Raw genomic sequence first — 17,602 nt, 5'->3', positions numbered from 1 at the left:
TAGATTCACCACCCTGGGTTTCACCTACTTATCCTTCTCCTTGTTCCCCACACTTGTGCTAACTATTTTTTACTGCCTCTATAGTTTGACTTTTTCCATAATGTCATATAGTTAGAATCATATAGTATGTGGCCTTTTTAGACTGTCTGCTTTCACATAGAAATATGCATTCAAGTTTCCTCCATGTTCTTGCTTGACTTGACAGCTCATTTCTTTTTCTTGCTGAATAATATTCCATAGTATGGATGTACCACAGTTTATCCATTCACCTATTGAATGATACCATGTTTGCTTCCAGTTTGGGGCAATTACGAATAAAGCAGCCATAAATGCAGAGGTTTTTTGTTTGTTTGTTTTTAAAGAGTTATCTATTTACTTGAGAGAGAGAGAGCACAGGCAGGAGAGGCAGAGGGAGAGGCAGAAAGAATCTCAAGCAAACTCCACACAGAGCGTGGAGCCCGCCATGGGGCTCCATATCAAGACCCCAAGATCATGACCTGAGCCGAAACCAAGAGTCGGAAGCTGAACCAACTGTGCCATCCAGGCACCCCCACGTGCAGAGTTTTGTGTGAACACAAGTTTTCTACTCATGTGAGCAAATATTCACGAGCATGGTAACTGGTTCATACGGCAAGAGTATGTTGATCTGTATTAAGAACTTCCAAATTACCATCCAAAGTGGCTGTACCATTTACATTCCTACCAGCAATGAACAAGCATTCTGGTTGCTCCATACCCTCACTGGCATTTGGTGTTGTCAGTATTTTGGATTTTAGCCTTGCTCATAGGCATGCCGTGGCATCTCATTGTGGTTTTAATTTGCATTTCTCTAATGTCATATGCTGTTGAGTCTCCTTTCATACACTCACTTTTCATTTCTATATCTTATTTGGTGAGGTGTCTGTTCAGATCTTTTGCCCGGTTTTAAATTGGGTTGTTTTCCTATTGTTGAGGTTTTGGTGTTCTTTGCATATTTTGAATACAAGCCCTTTATCAGATATGTATTTTGCATATATTTTCTCCTAGTTTGTGGCTTGTCTTTTCCTTCTCTAAACAGTGTCTTTCACAGAGCAGAAGTTTTAAATTTTAGTGAAGTTTAACTTGTAAATTTTTTCTTTCGTGGATTGTGTTTTTGTTGCTTCTAAAAACTTATGACCAAACCCAAGGTCACCTAGATTTTCTCCAATGTTGTCTTTCAGAAGTTTAGTTTTGCATTTTAAATTTAAGTCAATGATCCATTTCATTTTATTTTTTTAAGATTGTATTTATTTATTTCAGAGAGAGAGAACACAAGCAGGGAGGAGGGGCAGAGAATGAGAAGCAGGCTCCCTTTAGAGGTCCTATCCCAGGACCCTGGGATCAAGACCTGAGCGGAAGGTAGATGCTTAACTGACTGAGCCACCCAGGTGCCCCAATGATCCATTTCAAATTAAGTTTTGCAAAAGGTGTAAAGTCTATGTTTACACCTTTTTTTTTTTTTTACATGTGGATGTTCAGTTGTTTCAGCACCATTTTTTGAAAAAACTATCCAATTAACACATTTGTCAAAGACTCATTGAATGTATTTGTGTGAGTCTATTTCTGGGCTCTGTATTCTTTCCACTGATCTATTTTTCTAGTCTTTTGCCAATACCACACTGTTTTGAATACTGTAGCTTTATAGCAAGTTTTAATATTGGGCACTGTCAGGCCTGTGACTTTGTTCCTCTTCTTCAGTATTGGTTGGCTTTCCTGGGACTTTTGTCTTTCCATAAAGACTTTAGGATTAGCTTGTTGATGTCCAAAAAATAACTTGCTGAGATTTTGAGATTGTGTCAAATCTATCAAGTTGGGAAGAACTGACATCTTTTTTCTTTTAAGATTGTATTTATTTGAGAGAGAGAGAATGAGAGAGAGAGAGAGCATGAGAGGGGGCAGGGTCAGAGGGAGAAGCAGACTCCCTGCTGAACAGGGAGCCTGATGGGAGACTCGATCCTGGGACCCTAGGATCATGACCTGGACTGAAGGCAGTTGCTTAGACTGAGCCACCCAGGCACCCAGAACTGGCACCTTGACAATATTCAATCTTCCCACTCATAAACGTGGAATATCTTTCCATTTATTTGGATCTTCTTTGATTTCTTTCATCCAAATTTTATAGTTCTCCTCATATAGATTTTATACACATTGTGTTAGATTTATACTTATTTCATTTTTTTTGTGCTAATGTAAGTGGTATTGTGTCTTTAATTTCAAATTCCAATTGTTCATTCCTGGAAAATATAAACAAGTAGCTTTGTATATGTTAACCTTGTATCTTACAACTTTGCTGTAATTGCTTATTATTTTTAGGGTTTTTTTGGGGGGTTAATTTTTTGGGATTTTGTACATGATCGTGTCACATGTTTATTATTAAAAAACAGGTATATTTCTTCCTTACCAGCCTATTGTCTAATTATTTGTAATGTCTATTTTATCAGCTAGACCATAAACTCTCTGAGGGTGAGTTTTCATCTTGTTTACTTGTCATCTCTTTTATGCTCAGATTTTTATTAGTTTGACCACATTAAATTGTTGTGGCACTAAATAACTTAGCTAGTAATTAAATGCTTCTAAGTTAATGGTATTTTGTCAAGTACTCTATGTTACTCTATGGTAACTATGGTAAACTTGGCTAATTTAGTGCCTCAGTTTCTCTGTGTGCTAACAGGGATGTTGTATCTACGTTATAGATTGGTGTAAGGACTAAAGTCCATCTACATCAAGTTCTTAGGACAGTACCTGGAACACAGTCAGCCCTCAAGAAATACAGATTTTTAGTGTTTGCATTAGGAAATGGGTTATTGATTTTGCGCAGTACTACACATAACCTTGAACAGCCAATGAACTTTTCGCTCGGACGGACAAAGAGTAATAAAAGCCAAAGAAAAAAGTTGTAACAAAGAGGGCAGGAGTTGCGAAGGGTTAGTGGAAGCAATGTTTCTGAGGCTGTGAGTGGAGAGGTAAAGTGAGAGGGTCAAGATGAGTAGGAGTAAAGTGGTGGAAGTCCAAGGCTGGCAAGGAAATCTCCAAAGGATAGGTTCTCGGGACTTTCTTTGTATTGGAGGTGATGGGAACCAAATGACCCTGAGGACTGATGAACACAGCAGAAGGCAGGTAGCACTGACCCTCCGCACTACCCCTGGGGAGGGTGGAGAAGGTGGGGAGCATAAACCCAAGCAGCGATAGGCGGCTTTACCTCCCCCAACCCTAGAGCGAGCAGGAACGGCCCACGCCCCGCCCCCGTCATCCCCCCCCACCGCCGCTGCCCTGTTACCATAGGGACTGGGTCACCTGACCGGGAGCCGCGCGCCTGCGCGGGCGGAAAGCGGGGGCGGCACCGTGACGCGCCTCGCGGGCGGTCCTCGGGCGCGAGCGGCTCTTCTGTCTTCGGGTCTCGGAAGTCCGTGCCAGTTACCGGAGGCGGCGGCGGCAACGGCGGTGAGCGGGTCCTTGTGGCCTAGGTGAGCAGCGGTGTGGGGAGAGAGGGGCGCTCAGGCCGCGTCCTGGGTTTGGGGACTAGGGGCGGAGGCGATGGAGCCACGGGTCACTTAGCGGAGAGCGTCTGGGTCTCAGAGGTTTTCGGGAAGCAGCGGCGACGCCCTCTCCTCAGTGGTCTCCGCGCCCCTCTTCGCGCCCTGCGGGGCCCGGGGCGAAAGTTTGCGCGAGCGGCACGCTCTGCCTGCTACCCGGTGGGTTTCGTGGTCTCGCCCCGCACTGGGGCGAGGAGCGAGGGGCGAGGGGGCCGTGGGGGGACGCCGGGGGGTCGGCGGGGTTAGGGACAGCCCTGAGGCCCGGCCCGCGGCGACGCCGTCAGCTGCCGCCTCAGCTCGGACTCCTCTTTCTGGTCCGTCTCGACCGTTTTTTGTTCCTCTTGGCTGAGATCCCTGGGGACCGGTGGAAGGAAGAGCGGCTGGCTGTGGCTCGTCACGGTGCTCTGCGTTCCTTGGACTGTACCCAGTCACCTTCCTGGGTGGCTTAATCGGACCGCCCTGGATTTGGAAGGAGGAAGGAGGTGTCTGTTGAGTGGGCCAAGCCTTGACTTTCTGGAAGGGGGTGGGGAGGGGTTGTTCGCTGCGCGCCTATTCCTGGAGAAGTTGGAGGAAAGGGAGAAACGTTCCAGCAGGGTGTGTGCAGAAGGAAATATCCCTTGAGAAGTAATGACTCACAGTTTTCATTTCACGATTTCCTTGTAATAAGGGGAAAGTGAAGGCATATGGATGTGGAAAGTTTACCTTTTCACCAAAGTGGAATTATTTAATCATGGAGTCTTCCAATGTGCCAGTTTTTGAAAGGAATTTCTAGGTTATCTAGTCTGTATATATTATCTGCATACGCATTTACTGTGATTTCTTTTTTCCTTTATGTAAGTAGATTACTTCATAAGTACATTTGGTTTACCAAACTCTTAACATCTACGTGTTTGAAAGAAAACAAAAAGGGAAATTACGTTGAAAACAGCTGCAGGCTGTTAGCTTTATCTTCAATGTATTTAAGTGATTAAAATTCAGATTTTCCAATCTTTACCTTTTCTATTTGAGGTTGAGGGCAAACGGTTAAAAAAATTTTTTTTCATGTTTTCTATTACCAATTTAGTTCTATAAACTTTTGTCTTTTAAATGGTACGGAAATATTTTAGATCAAGTGGTTTGTGCCACAGAATGAAAATAAGGAAGTGGAGTGTCTTTTAAAATGTTCAGGAAATAGTCCATTATAATCCAGATTTAACGTTGACAACATTAACTTTTAATTTTGAGTATTATAAGCATATAAAAATCTTTACCAGAAGAGGATGAATTTACAAATAGTTGACAGTTGAATGTACTCTTCAATAAAACCATTTCTTAAACATAACTCAACTATTTTTTTCCTCTTTTTGCCAGATTTAGGTACTTTTTTTAGGTAGTAAATGCCAAGATTTTCTAAAAAAAAAATTCCTCTGAACAACTTCAAAAAATCTAGTAATAGTTATATTAGCATTTATTAATTTCTTTCCAAGTGCTGCCAACATTATTTGTACATTTATTTAACTTTTGAGGTGATAAACAGTAACATGGCTCGAAATGTAAGCAATAAAAAGGTTCTCAGTGTAGTCTCCTTCCTTCTAAAGGTCCCCAGCCAACCACATTTCCTTCCTATAGGAGGCAACTGTTTTATGTTTCTTAGGTATCCGTCCAGGGATATTTAATACCTATACAAACAAACATATATTCTCCCCCTTCCTCTTTTCTTTTTTATTGTGGTAAAATACACATAACAGAATTTACCATCTCAACCATTTTTAAGTGTGCAGTTCAGAGGTTTAGTTCAGAGGTTTTTAAATGCACTGACAATGTTATACAACCATTACCACCATCCATCCTTAAAAAACTCGTCATCTTGTAAAATGGAAACTCTATACCCATTAAACAGTAAGTGGGGACTTACTGTTACATACTTACTTACATTCTCTCCTTGGTAACCACCATTATACCTTTATGATTTTTGACTAAGTACCTCATATAAGTGGGATCATACAGTCTTTGTCTTTTGTGATTGGTGTTTTTCACTTAATGTAATGTCTTCAAGATTCATCCAGCATGTCGCAGAAATTCCTTCCATTTTAAAGCTGAATAATGTTTCACTGTATGTGTATACCACATTTTGCTTGTCCGTTCATTTATAGATGGACACTTGCATTACTTCCATGTTTGAGCTTTTGTGGATTTTGCTGCTGTGAACATGGGTGTACAAATATCTCTTTAGACATAGAATTTAAGTCTTGGATGTATACCCAGAAGTGGAATGATGGATCATATGGTAATTAATTATTTTTTTTTTTGTGGAACCACCATACTGTTTTCTAGTGGCTCTACCATTTTATATTCCCATCAGCAGTGCACAAGGGTTCCAATTTTTCCACATCGCCTCTAATTGATCCTTTCTTTTTTTTAATTCCAATATAGTCAACTTACAGTGTTATTTAGTTTCAGGTGTACAATATAGTGATTCAGCAATACCATATATCACCCAGTGCTCATTAGGACAAATACATTCCTTAATCCCCATCACCAATTTCACTGATCCCTGCAGCCACTTCCCTTCTGGTAACCATCAGTTTGTTCTCTATAGTTAAGAGTCTGTTTTTTGGTTTGCCTCTTTTTCTCCCCTTTGCTCATTTGTTTCTTAAATTCCACATATGAGTGAAATCATATGGTATTTGTCTTTTTCTGTCTTATTTTGCTTAGCATACTCCCTAGCTTATTCATTTCCAAATGGCAAGAAGTCATTCTTTTTTTATGGCTGAATAATATTGCGTGTGTGTTTGTGTGTACATCCCACATCATCTTCATTCATCTATTGATGGACACTTGGGCAGCTTCCATAGTTTGGCTATTGTAAATAATGCTGCAGTAAACACAGGGGTGCATGTATCCCTTTGAATTTGTGTTTTGTTTTTTTTTTAAGATTTTTATTTATTTATTTGACAGAAAGCACAAGTAGGCAGAGAGGCAGGCAGAGAGAAGGGGAGAAGCAGATTCCCCACTGAGCAGGGAGCCTGACGTGGGGCTCGATCTCAGGACCCTGGGATCATGACCTGAGCCGAAGGCAGCCGCTTAACCGACTGAGCCACCCAGGTGCCCCTGAATTCGTGTTTTTGAATTTTTTGGGTAAATACCCAGTAGTGCAGTTACTGGATTGTAGGGTAGTTCTATTTTTAATTTTTTGAGGAAGTTCCATACTGTTTTCCAGAGTGGCTGCACCAGTTTGCATTCCCACCAACAGTGCAAGAGGGTTCCTTTTTCTCACATCGAGGCCAACACTTGTTTTTTTCTTGTGTTTTTGATTTTAGCCATTCTGGTAGGTGTGAAGTGATATCTCATTGTGGTTTTGATTTGCATTTCCCTGATTATGAGTGATGTTGAACATCTATTCATGTGTCTTGGCCATCTGGATGTGTTTTTTAGAGAAATGTCTGTTCATGTCTTCTGTCCATTTTTAAATTGGATTATTTGTTCTTTGGGCTTTGAGTTGTATAAATTCTTTATATATTTTGGATACTAACTCATTATCAGGTGTCATTTGCAAATATCTTCTTCCATTCTGTAGGTTGCCTTTTAGTTTTGTTGATTGTTTCTTTTTGCTGTGCAGAAACCTTTTATTTTGAGGTAGTCCCAATAGTTTATTTTTGCTTTTGGTTTTCTTGCCTTAGGAGACTTAACCTAGAAAAATGTTGCTATAGCCCATGTTAGAACCGTTACTGCCTGTGCTCTCTTCTAGGATTTTTACGATTTCAGGTTTCACATTTAGGTCTTTAATCCATTTTGAGTTTATTTTTTGTGTATGGTGTGAGAAAGTGGTCCAGTTTCATTCTTTTGCATGTATCTGACCAATTTTCCTTCAATACCTGTTTTTTGTTTTTTTTAATAGTAGCCATTCTAATGGGTATGAGCTGGTATCTCCTAGTTTTGATTTGCATTTTTGTAATGATTAATGATGTTGAGCATATTTTCATGTGTTTATGGCCATTCTTGTATCTTTTTTTGACAAATGTCTATTCAAGTCCTTTGCTAGTTTTTTTTTTCTTGTTGAGTTTTAGTACTCTAAATATTATAGGTATTAATCCCTTGTTGGATATATGATTTGCAAATATTTTCTCCCTTTCTGTGGTTGCTTTTTTTTGCCTTGATGCTATCTTTTCATGTACAAAAATTTAAAATTTTCATGAAGTCCAGTGTGTCTAGATTTTCTTTTGTTACCTGTGCTTTTGGTATCATGTCCAAATAAATCACTGGTAAATCCAAAGTCATGAATCTTTTGTCCTATGTTTTCTTCTAAGAGTTTTTATTGTTTTAGGTCTTAAGTTTAGGTCCTTTACCCATTTTGAGTTAATTTTTGTAAGTAGTGTTAGATAAGGGTCCACCTTCATGCTTTTGCACATGGATGTCCAATTTTCTCAGCACCATTTGTTGAAAAGACTTGTACTCATTGAGTGGTCTTGGCACTCTTGTCAAAAATCATTTAACATATATGTGAGGGTTTATTTCTAGGCTTTCTGTTCTTTTCCATTGATCTATATGCCATTGTGCTAATACCTTATTTTGATTAGTGTAGCTTTATAGTACATTTTGAAATGAGGAAGTATGAGTCTTCCACTTTTGTTCTTTTTCAAGATTGTTTTGTATGTTTGACTCCTTTGAGATTTTATATGGATTTTAGGATGAGTTTTCTATTCCTGAAAAAAGTCATTGTGATTCTGATAAGGATTGCATTGAATCTTGAGATCACTTTGGATGATACCGACATTTTAACAGTATTAAGTCTACCAATCCATGAACGTGGGTTGTGCTTCATTTTATTTATATTCGCTTTCATTTCTTTCAGCAGTGTTTTGTAGTTTTCTCTCTTTTTTTATTAAATTTATTTTAGAGAGCACAAGCAGGGGGAGGGGTAGAGGGAGAGGAGGAGGGAGCGGGAGAGAACATCTCAAACCACACTCTGCGCTGAGCACAGAGCCTGATGTGGGGCTCGATACCACGACCCTGAGGTCATGAACTGAGCTGAAATCAAGAATTGGATGTTTAACAGACTGAGCTACCCCAGTGTGCCAAGAAACCCATGTTTTTATTCTAAATTTTCCTGGATTTGAAAGTATATATAGCTGAAATGGGCAGCATCTTTTTGAGTACAACTAATTGCTCATCAGTTGTCATGCATGAAATTAGCACATGTCCATCTTATATTGTTTCCAGGTTTCAAATGTCTCTGTTATAGCTTATCATTATTTATGGTTCTTCTTCATGAACTTGGTTGTCAAAATACAATACTGATTCTAGATCTCAAATATATCTCTAATTCTGTTGTTACCATCTGGTAATTTTTGTACTTGCATTGTCAAAATGCAGTACTTTTGCAAATGCCTCATGACTTTTTTTTATTTTTAAGATTTTATTTATTTGTTTGACAGAGAGATAGAGAGCACATGTAAGCAGAGTGGCAGGCAGAGAGGGAGAAGCAGGCTCTCCACTGAGCAGGGAGCCTGACGTGGGGCTCCATCCCAGGATCCTGGGATCATGACCTGAGCCAAAGGCTGCCCCTTAACAGACTGAGCCACCCAGGCGCCCCCTAATGGCTCATGATTTTATTGAGAGGATGACCATCTTTTTTGTTTTGTATTTGCAGAGAATTTTCATTTATACTTCATATTATAAACACCAATTAGAATAATCAATGTGATGAGTTTTAGAAAATTTCACTATATTACTGTTTCTTTCCAGTCATATTTGTTTAAAGGCCAACCTTCATTTGGCCATTTAAAAGCCATACATATACAGTAAATTTTGGTCTACAAATATAAAAGTAAAAGATGATAATATATTAGTAAAACAGGATCAAGGGACTTGTTTCAAAATATTGCATGATAAAGTTCTTCCTTTTGAATGACTGAAAAGTTTAATTTCTTTTATTAATTACAAGTATATTTACTTATTCTTAAATTTGAAAATTTCAATTAGGATATCATGGTGGTCTGAAAATTCATGGTCTGTGATTTGCTTATTTAATCAATTTCCTCATTATCATAAGAGTCTAGGGTACAGCTGCATGTCTTCTGATTTGTCTAATAACCGTTTTCCTCCAGTTTCTTTTCTCTGCCATCATGGGTGAAAAATGAAAAATTCCTAGTGTTCAAGGAGCACTTTTTTAGAAAGCAAGCTACAGATTTAGTGTCTTCAGAGTTTATGTGTTCTTGAAAGAGGATGCAGTACTTTGGGCAATACAAACTGAAGGATGAAAGAAATGTGATCATTTCAGTACTCCATCAATCTAGGTGATCTGATGAATTCTGATGTAATAATTTCTGGATTGATGAAATAGAAAGGTGTTTCAAGATAGAGGGAAACAAGTTCACTAAATTCCCATAATAGACTTAGATTTCTAAAAAAGTTCAGTTGAACCCTTATGATATTTAAAAGATAGAGTGATTTTACTACATTTAAAGATTTTTCTTTGTCTTTTTTCTTTGAAAGATCTCAAAGAATAAAAATCACTAAATAGAACTGCTGAGAAAAGGAACTCAAAAATTAAGATTGAGTCCATTGGACCCTGATGGAATAGAAAGGGTTGAGGGCAGATTTCTGAACCCTAGTCTAGACTTAACTGTTTCAGTTTCTGGGCTAGGACTCTAGAATCTTTATTAACATATTTGGTTTATCTTTATGGACTTTAAATTTGAAGAAATGCTGTTTTAGGGCCTTAAGATGGTTTTTAATTTGCTATCATATGGTAGTCTAGTAGTCCCTCCTTATCTGCATGGTCAACTGTGGTCTGGAAGCAGATGATTCTCCTTCTGATGTATCATCATCAGGTCAGTAGTAGCCTAACACTAGGTCACAATGCCTTTGTCATTCGCCTCACTTCATCTCATCATTTTATCATCTAACATCACAAGAAGGGCAGGTACAGTACAGTAAGATCTTTAGAGAGAGAGAGCACATTCATATAACTTGCAGTATGTTGTTTTATTGTTACTAATTTCTTACTGTGCCTAGTTGTAATTTAAACTTTATCACAGTTGTATATGTATAGGAAAAAGCATAGTATATATAGGTTCAGTACTGTACCTAATTTCAGATACCCACTAAAGGTCTTGGAATGTGTCCCTTTTGGATTAAGGGGGTACTTTAGGTTACTTTCCTGATGTGCATTTGTTGTTTCTTGTGTTAGTTAAAGTTTTGTACTGTATTACTGAAGCTAATTAGGCTACTTATATGTTTAAATAAAGGAATAGTTTGATAGGCTGCCTTCCTATGAGAAGAATTTATGGGACTAGAACGTTCAAGCCCTTTGCTATTGAAGAGTTCCAGGAACATAGCATGTAGTGGCAGATACTTAAAGAAAAATGTGTTCTAAGTTTTTTGCCTTACAGAAAAGATTCTTTGTTGGTTTACTGTATCATACATTAAGTTGGTGGCAGAGCTGAGACTAAGGCTTGGCTTTTTTTTTCCCCACTATATTTTTTAATTTTTTAAATTTTTAAAAATTTAGGTGTAATACAGCTATAACATTATATTAGTTTTAGGTGTATAACATAATGATTGTATATTTGTGTATAATATGAAATGATCACAGTAAGTCTAGTTAACATCCGTCACCATAGTTTTTTTTCTTGTGGTGAGAACTTTTAGGATTTACTCTTTTAGCAACTTTCAAATATACGGGACAGCATTATTAACTCTAGTCATCATCCTGTACATTATAATTTCAGGACTTACTTATTTTATAAGTGGAAGTTTGTGCCTTTTGACCCCCTTCACCCATTTTGCCCATTCCTTTCCTACCTCCCTCCCATCTCTGGGAACCACCAATCTGTTCTCCGTATCAATGAGGTTTTTTTTTGTTGTTTAGAATCTACATATAAATGAGGTCATTTGGTTATTGTCTTTGACTTATTTCACATAGCATTATGTCCTTAAGGTCTGTTCATATTGTCACAAATAGCAAGATACCCTATTTTTTTTTATGGCTTAAAACTTCATTGTGTGTGTTTGTGTAGTCTCATCCATAGATGAATGGCAAGATTTCCTCTTCTGTCAAGGCTGAAAAATATCCCATTGTGTATATATACCACATTTTTTTTTTAACCTATTCATCCATTTGTGGACACAGCTTGCTTCCATGTCTTGGTTATTGTAAATGGTGCTGCCTGGAACATGGAGATGCAGATATCTTTAATTTAGTGTTTTTTCCTTCATATAAATACCTGAAGGTGGAATTGCTGGTTCATATGGTGGTTCTATTTTTAATTTTTGGAGGAACCTCTCTGCTGTTTTCCACAGTGGTTGCACCAATTTACATTCCCACCAGTGGTGTACAAGGGTTCCTTTTTCTCCGTATCTTCACCAACACTTATTTCTTGTCATTTTGATAATAGCCATTCTAACAGGTGGAGATGCTGTCTCATTCTTGTTTTGATTTGCATTTCCCTAATGATTAATGATGTTGAATTGAGCACCTTTTCGTGTACTTGTTTGCCATCTGTATGTCTTTGGGAAAATGTCTATTTGGATCCTCTGTCCAATTTTGGATCAGATTTATTTTTTAATTTTTTGCTCTTGAGTTGTAGGAGTTCTTTATTTTGGATATTAACTCCTTATCAAATATATGACTTGGAAATATTTTCTCCTGTTTTGTAGGTTGCCTTTTCGTTTATTGATTGTTACCTTTGCTCTGCAGAGGTAGTTTGACATAGTCTCCACTTGTTTATTTTTCTTTTGTTGCATTTTCTTTTGGTCTTAAATCCAAAAAAAAAAAATCATCACTAAGACCAATGTCAAGGAGCTTATCATCTGTATCTTTTTTTCTAGAGGTTTTTAGGCCTTAGGTTCAAGTCCTTAATCCATTTTGAGTTGATTTTGTGTATGGTATAAGATACTGGGTCAGTTTCATTGTTTTGCATGTTTATGTCCAGTTTTCCTAGCACCATTCATTAAAGGGACTGTCTTTTTTTCATTGTATATTCCTGGCTTCTTTGTCATAAGTTAATTGACCACACACGTGTGGGTTTATTTCTGGGCTCTCTTTTCCCTTCCGTGGATGTGTGTGTCTGTTTTTATGCCAATAGCATACCCTTTTGATTACTATAGCTTTATAAGGTAATTTGAAATCTGGAAGTGTGCCGCCTTTAGCCTGTTCTTCTTTCAAGATTGCTTTGGCTGTTTGGAGTCTTTTGTGGTTCCATACAGATTTTAGGATTTTTTATTCTAGTTCTTTGAAAATGCTATTGGAATTTTTATAGAGATTGTATTAAATCTGTAGATTGCTTTGGGAAATATATATATTTTAACAATATTAATTACTCCAGTCCATGAGCACAGAATATCTTTTCATTTATTTGTATTGTCTTCAGTTTTTTTCATCCTTGTCTTATGGTTTCAGTTTACAGGTCTTTAGTCTTTTTGATTAAATTTATTTCTAAATGTCTTTTTTTTTATGCATTTGTAAATGGAATTGTTTTCTTAATTTCTCTTTTAGCTTATTGTATAGAAGCAGATGATTTTTGTATATTGATTTTTTTTATCCTACAACTCTACTGAACTTGTTTATTAGTTCAGTTTGTGGTGGAGTCTTTAGACTTTCTCTACATAATATATCACCCACACATAGAGACAGTTTCAACTTCTTCCTTTCCAGTTTTGATGCCTTTTTTTCTTACCTAATTGCTCTGGCTAGGATTTCTAATACTGTATTGAGTAAAATTGGCAAGAGTGAGCATCCTCATCTCTACATTTCTCCCCCTTTTATGTTTTTGATGTCATAATTTACTTATTTTTCTCTTGTATATTCCTGAGCAAATTATTGTACTTATTTTTTTACTTTTGTTTTTTAGCATTCATACTAGCTTTGCAAGTGATTGCATCTTTTTGACACTAGATTATCGTGAATTTTACAATATATTTATTTTTACCAGTGAGATTTATACTTTCTTATATTTTCCTGTGATTAGCTCCCTTTGGTTTTTTGTAAGACACTTCTAGTGGTGATGAATTCCATTAGCTTTTGCTTGTCTGTAAAACTTGTTATTTTTCCTTCAATTCTGAAGGACAGTTTTACTGAGTAGAATATGTTTGGTGGTTTGGTGGTAGTTTTTTTCTTTATATTATGGCACCTCTTCTGGCCTGCAGAGTTTCTGCTGAAAAGTATCCTTAGTGTCTTACGGAGGCTCCCTTGTACATAAGCTGTTGTTTTTCTCCACTGCTTTTAAGATTCTTTCTTTTTAAACATTTTTGACATTTAATTATAATGTGTTTTGATGTGGGTCTCTTGGGGTTCATGTTATTTGGAACTTTTTGGACTCCCTGGATCTGTATATCTGTTTCCTTTCCCAGGTTAGGGAAGTTTTTAGCCATTATTTTTTTCAAGTAAGTTTTCTTCTGCCCCTTTCTGTCATCTTCTGGGGCCCTTATAATGGGAATGCTGGTTTGCTTGATGTCCTGTTAGTCTGTTAAGCTATCTTTACTCCCCACCACCACCCTTTTTTTGTTGCTTTGATTGGATTAGTTCTACTACTCAGTTTTTGAGTTCACTGATTCTATGTTCTACTTCATTTAATCTGTTGTTGAACCCCTCTGTTGTATTTTCAGTTACATTATTGTATTTTTCAGCTTTGTGACTTCCACTTGGTACTTTCATATATATCCTTTTGAAATTTTCAATTTTTTCACCCGTTGGTCTCCTGAGCTAGGTGAGCACATATGACTGTTGTTTTGAACTCTGTCAGGTGAATCGTTTATCTCCATTTCATTAAGGTTTTTTACTGAGGTTTTATCTTGTTCTCTTACTTGTAATATTCTTTTGTTTCTCTCTTTTCTTTGACTTTCTGTTGCAATGATTAGATTAAAAAATCATCTCTCTTAGTCTTGAGTGACACACCTTACTTAAGAGATGGACCTCATCATTTAACTCAGTTTTCAGGTTGTCTCTCATAACTTTTTTTAATTGTCCAAGCAGCCTGCTTTATTCTTAGTTGCTCCCAGTAGTTGAGGGTGTGCCAGGATCTGTCAGTATTGCAAAAGGGAGGATTTCAGTCGGCACCTAGATTCAGGCTGATTGGAAGCTAGACCTTCAGGCAGCAGCTTTTAAAGTATGCAAAATACCTCTTTCAGGGGAAGTTTTATGTCTGCTCATTCTGTGTTGTGCCCTAGGGTGATAGCCAGTTCACTTTTTTTGTTGTTGTTGTTGTTATAATCCTGTTGAACCTGTGAATACAGGCTTTCTGGCTACTGTAGCCTGTTTGTCCAGGGGTGTGCCCTATGGGCAGCAGCCTGTGTGCCAGTCCGGTACACTAGCTTCTTTTTTTGGAGACACCAGAGACCTGGTATGGGGCAGAGGGAGAGTGCAAAGATGTCACCCACTGGCCTCCCCAGTCTCTGGAGAGAATTGTAGTCAGCTCTTAGATGTGTGTTTAATTAGAAGCCTATTCCTCAGGCCACAGCTATGAAGATAAGCTAATTGACTTCTTTCATAGAAAGACTGGGGGGGGGGGGTTATTTCAGTCGGCTGACTCTGTCTTGTGCCCTAGGCTGACTCTGTTTTGTGCCCTCGGCTGACTGTTTTGTGCCCTCGGGAAGATAGCCTGTTAACAACTGTTTCTGTTTGTTACAGTTTTATGGGATTGATGAATTTATGCCTTGCTGGCCACCAGAGCCAGGCAATCAAGGAGTATCTTCTGGGTAGCAGCTATAAAAGCTAGAGTACCAGATGTGTGGTAATTGCAGTTTAAGATCACCGATTCTACAGTCCAGAATTTTCATCATCGTATGATTTTTTTTTTTAACAGCTGAGATTAAATAAACAAATACCATTTTAATTTAATCACTCATTTTTAAAAATGCAGATCAGTTGTAGCAGTTGGTTTGATTGAGGGAGTGAGGTCAACAACTCAGAAAATGATATGTATTGCCATTCCAGGTGATATTATCTGGAAAACTTTACTAGTATGTTTCCTACCTCATGAACCAGAGTATTTCATCTAGAAAGCAAATTAACTAGATGTTACAAGATATTACATACGGTATTTGAGTTACGGAGATCTTTAGTCTGTACATACATAAAGACTCTGAGAAAGCTACCCTGACATTACCTTGAGGAGATGGAGAGTCAAATGGGAAAGTTGATACTGAGGCAGAATAGTCAGGTATTTTTTATTTTTAGATGTTCTAAAGAAACCCTGTAACTATTCCAAGCTCTGAGAAACCTCTTTGTAGAAACTAACTTGGGGGTTATTTTCTAAGGCCTAGGGATGCACTGGGTGCCGAGGCCTTTCATTATGCATGGAGAGAGTTGAGAGTCTTTGAGGTTGCAAAGAGTTTAGAGTGGGCCAAACCTGGTCTAGGGGTAAGTGGAGAGACCAGTTCTTCCCAGGAATTAGACCAGTGAAACAAAGCTGGTAGGAATGTTGTGCTTAAACTCTGTAGAGTAGATGGCAAGATGTTTTGCCTACTCATCTCAGGGTCACTGGGATCTATACTTTGTGATTGATTCTCAGTCAGCTGAAGGAGAGGCTAGAAACAAAATTCTGTGGTCAGTACAACAATAGCATGTGAGAGGAGTTTTAAGTGAAAGTAAAATGAGAATTCACATACTGACGTAATAGAATTATTTTCACAATCCCCTTAAATCTCTTTATTGGTCATTCTGAAATTCCAGCCATACTTGAAAGGATTTTTCAAAGGTAGCTTGGTAGTTCTTCAAAAAGTGCTAATTATTTCTGACGTTAGATCAAAGAGTAACGCATACAAGTTAATGGAGCCCTTCAGAAAAATAATACAATAATTTATTATTCTCCCTGAAAGCTTTGAACAGTTTGTGTTCAAAGATGTAGACTTGAAAGATAAGAAAATTTGAACTTTTCAATGAATGTTTGAAAATATCTTGTTTACTGCTATTTTGACAATATTGGTCAAAGTTGAATAAACATTTGACTTCTTTTTTTAGGATAAGGAATCATGCCTAATAAATAAGAAATTAAAGGCCTTGACCTCAAGAGCAGAGAGAAACATTAACTATATAAAACATAAGGCAGAGTGAAACTTCTGAAGTGAGAGAAACAATGTTACACTGAGGTCATCAAAAGTATCCTCACAGCAGTGGCTCTTGACTGGGATTTTGATAGAGAAGTCCTGGAAGGACATTCCCGGAAGAGGAAGCAGCTTTTGCAAAGATACGGGGCACAGAAGAACTCAACCAGGGTGGGAAATATCAAGTAGTTTGCGGCTAGAATGTTGTAATGCTTAGAAAGAAATTATGTGAAATGAAGCTACGAAAATAGTTTGTGAAGTAAAATCATTGAGGAATCCTTTATATTTTAGAAGAATGATGAGTTGATTAACTCACATACTTAGAGCAAACCTGAAACTAAATTTTTAAAAGACCATAAGGTGGGGTGATATTTGTTATTTAAAGAAGGTCTGAAAAGCCCATTTCTTTTCTGGGATTGAGTTTGAGTATTTGTGAGTATGAAGTAACTTCTGGGGAATGAGTGACCTAAGAGTTCATACAACTTAGGTTAATATTTGTTTAAGGAAAAGCTTCTATGAGGAAAATGTTTGAGAAAACTGCTCACTGATTTTTGAAATTTACCACTCATCCAGTTCATTTTTCATGAGAAAAAGGGGATCTTGTTAGGTGGCCAGTGGCAGAACTAGAAGTAGAAACCAAAAATAGTAATAGTACTAGATTAAAAGTCAACATTTGTTCCAGTGAATTTGAAATGATTTTATGATGTTCATAAAATGGTTGGAAATTTAAATAAAATGTGTTTAAGAGGGAACCTTAATGATTTTTTGAGACACAGAAAAGGCACTCCATTTTATTTCCTTGGATTAATAGAATTAAACCATTTCTTGTGCTTTCTCATGAATTTGCATTTTATTTACAGATACAAGCTCTATTTTCCCCTTAAAAACTGTATCGGGCCTTTTTTTTTTTTTTTTTGAAGATTTTAGTTATTTGAGAGAGAGGGGAAGAGCATGAGCAGGGAGGGGAGGGAGTGAGGGAGAAGCAGACTCAGGCCTGATATGGGGCCAATCCCAGGACCCTGAGATCA

At 37.6% G+C, this 17,602-nt stretch overlaps 1 protein-coding gene across 2 annotated transcripts in view; it reads left to right on the top strand.

Moving 5' to 3' along the window:
* Positions 1-3,375: 3,375 nt before the first annotated feature.
* SDCBP (syndecan binding protein) overlaps positions 3,376-17,602 on the top strand; it is a 35,591-nt gene continuing 21,364 nt past the window's right edge. For both annotated transcript variants that reach the window (XM_028108880.2, XM_028108870.2), the window contains exon 1: positions 3,376-3,482. The gene's annotated coding sequence lies outside the window, so the exon portion shown is untranslated. The remainder of the gene's footprint in view (positions 3,483-17,602) is intronic.

Source organism: Eumetopias jubatus, unplaced genomic scaffold (genome assembly GCF_037043125.1).
Source record: "Eumetopias jubatus isolate StellerSeaLion01/CBP00866 unplaced genomic scaffold, mEumJub1_p1.0 scaffold_4, whole genome shotgun sequence".
Taxonomy (NCBI): domain Eukaryota; kingdom Metazoa; phylum Chordata; class Mammalia; order Carnivora; family Otariidae; genus Eumetopias; species Eumetopias jubatus.
This window is presented reverse-complemented; position numbering and strand designations above follow the sequence as displayed.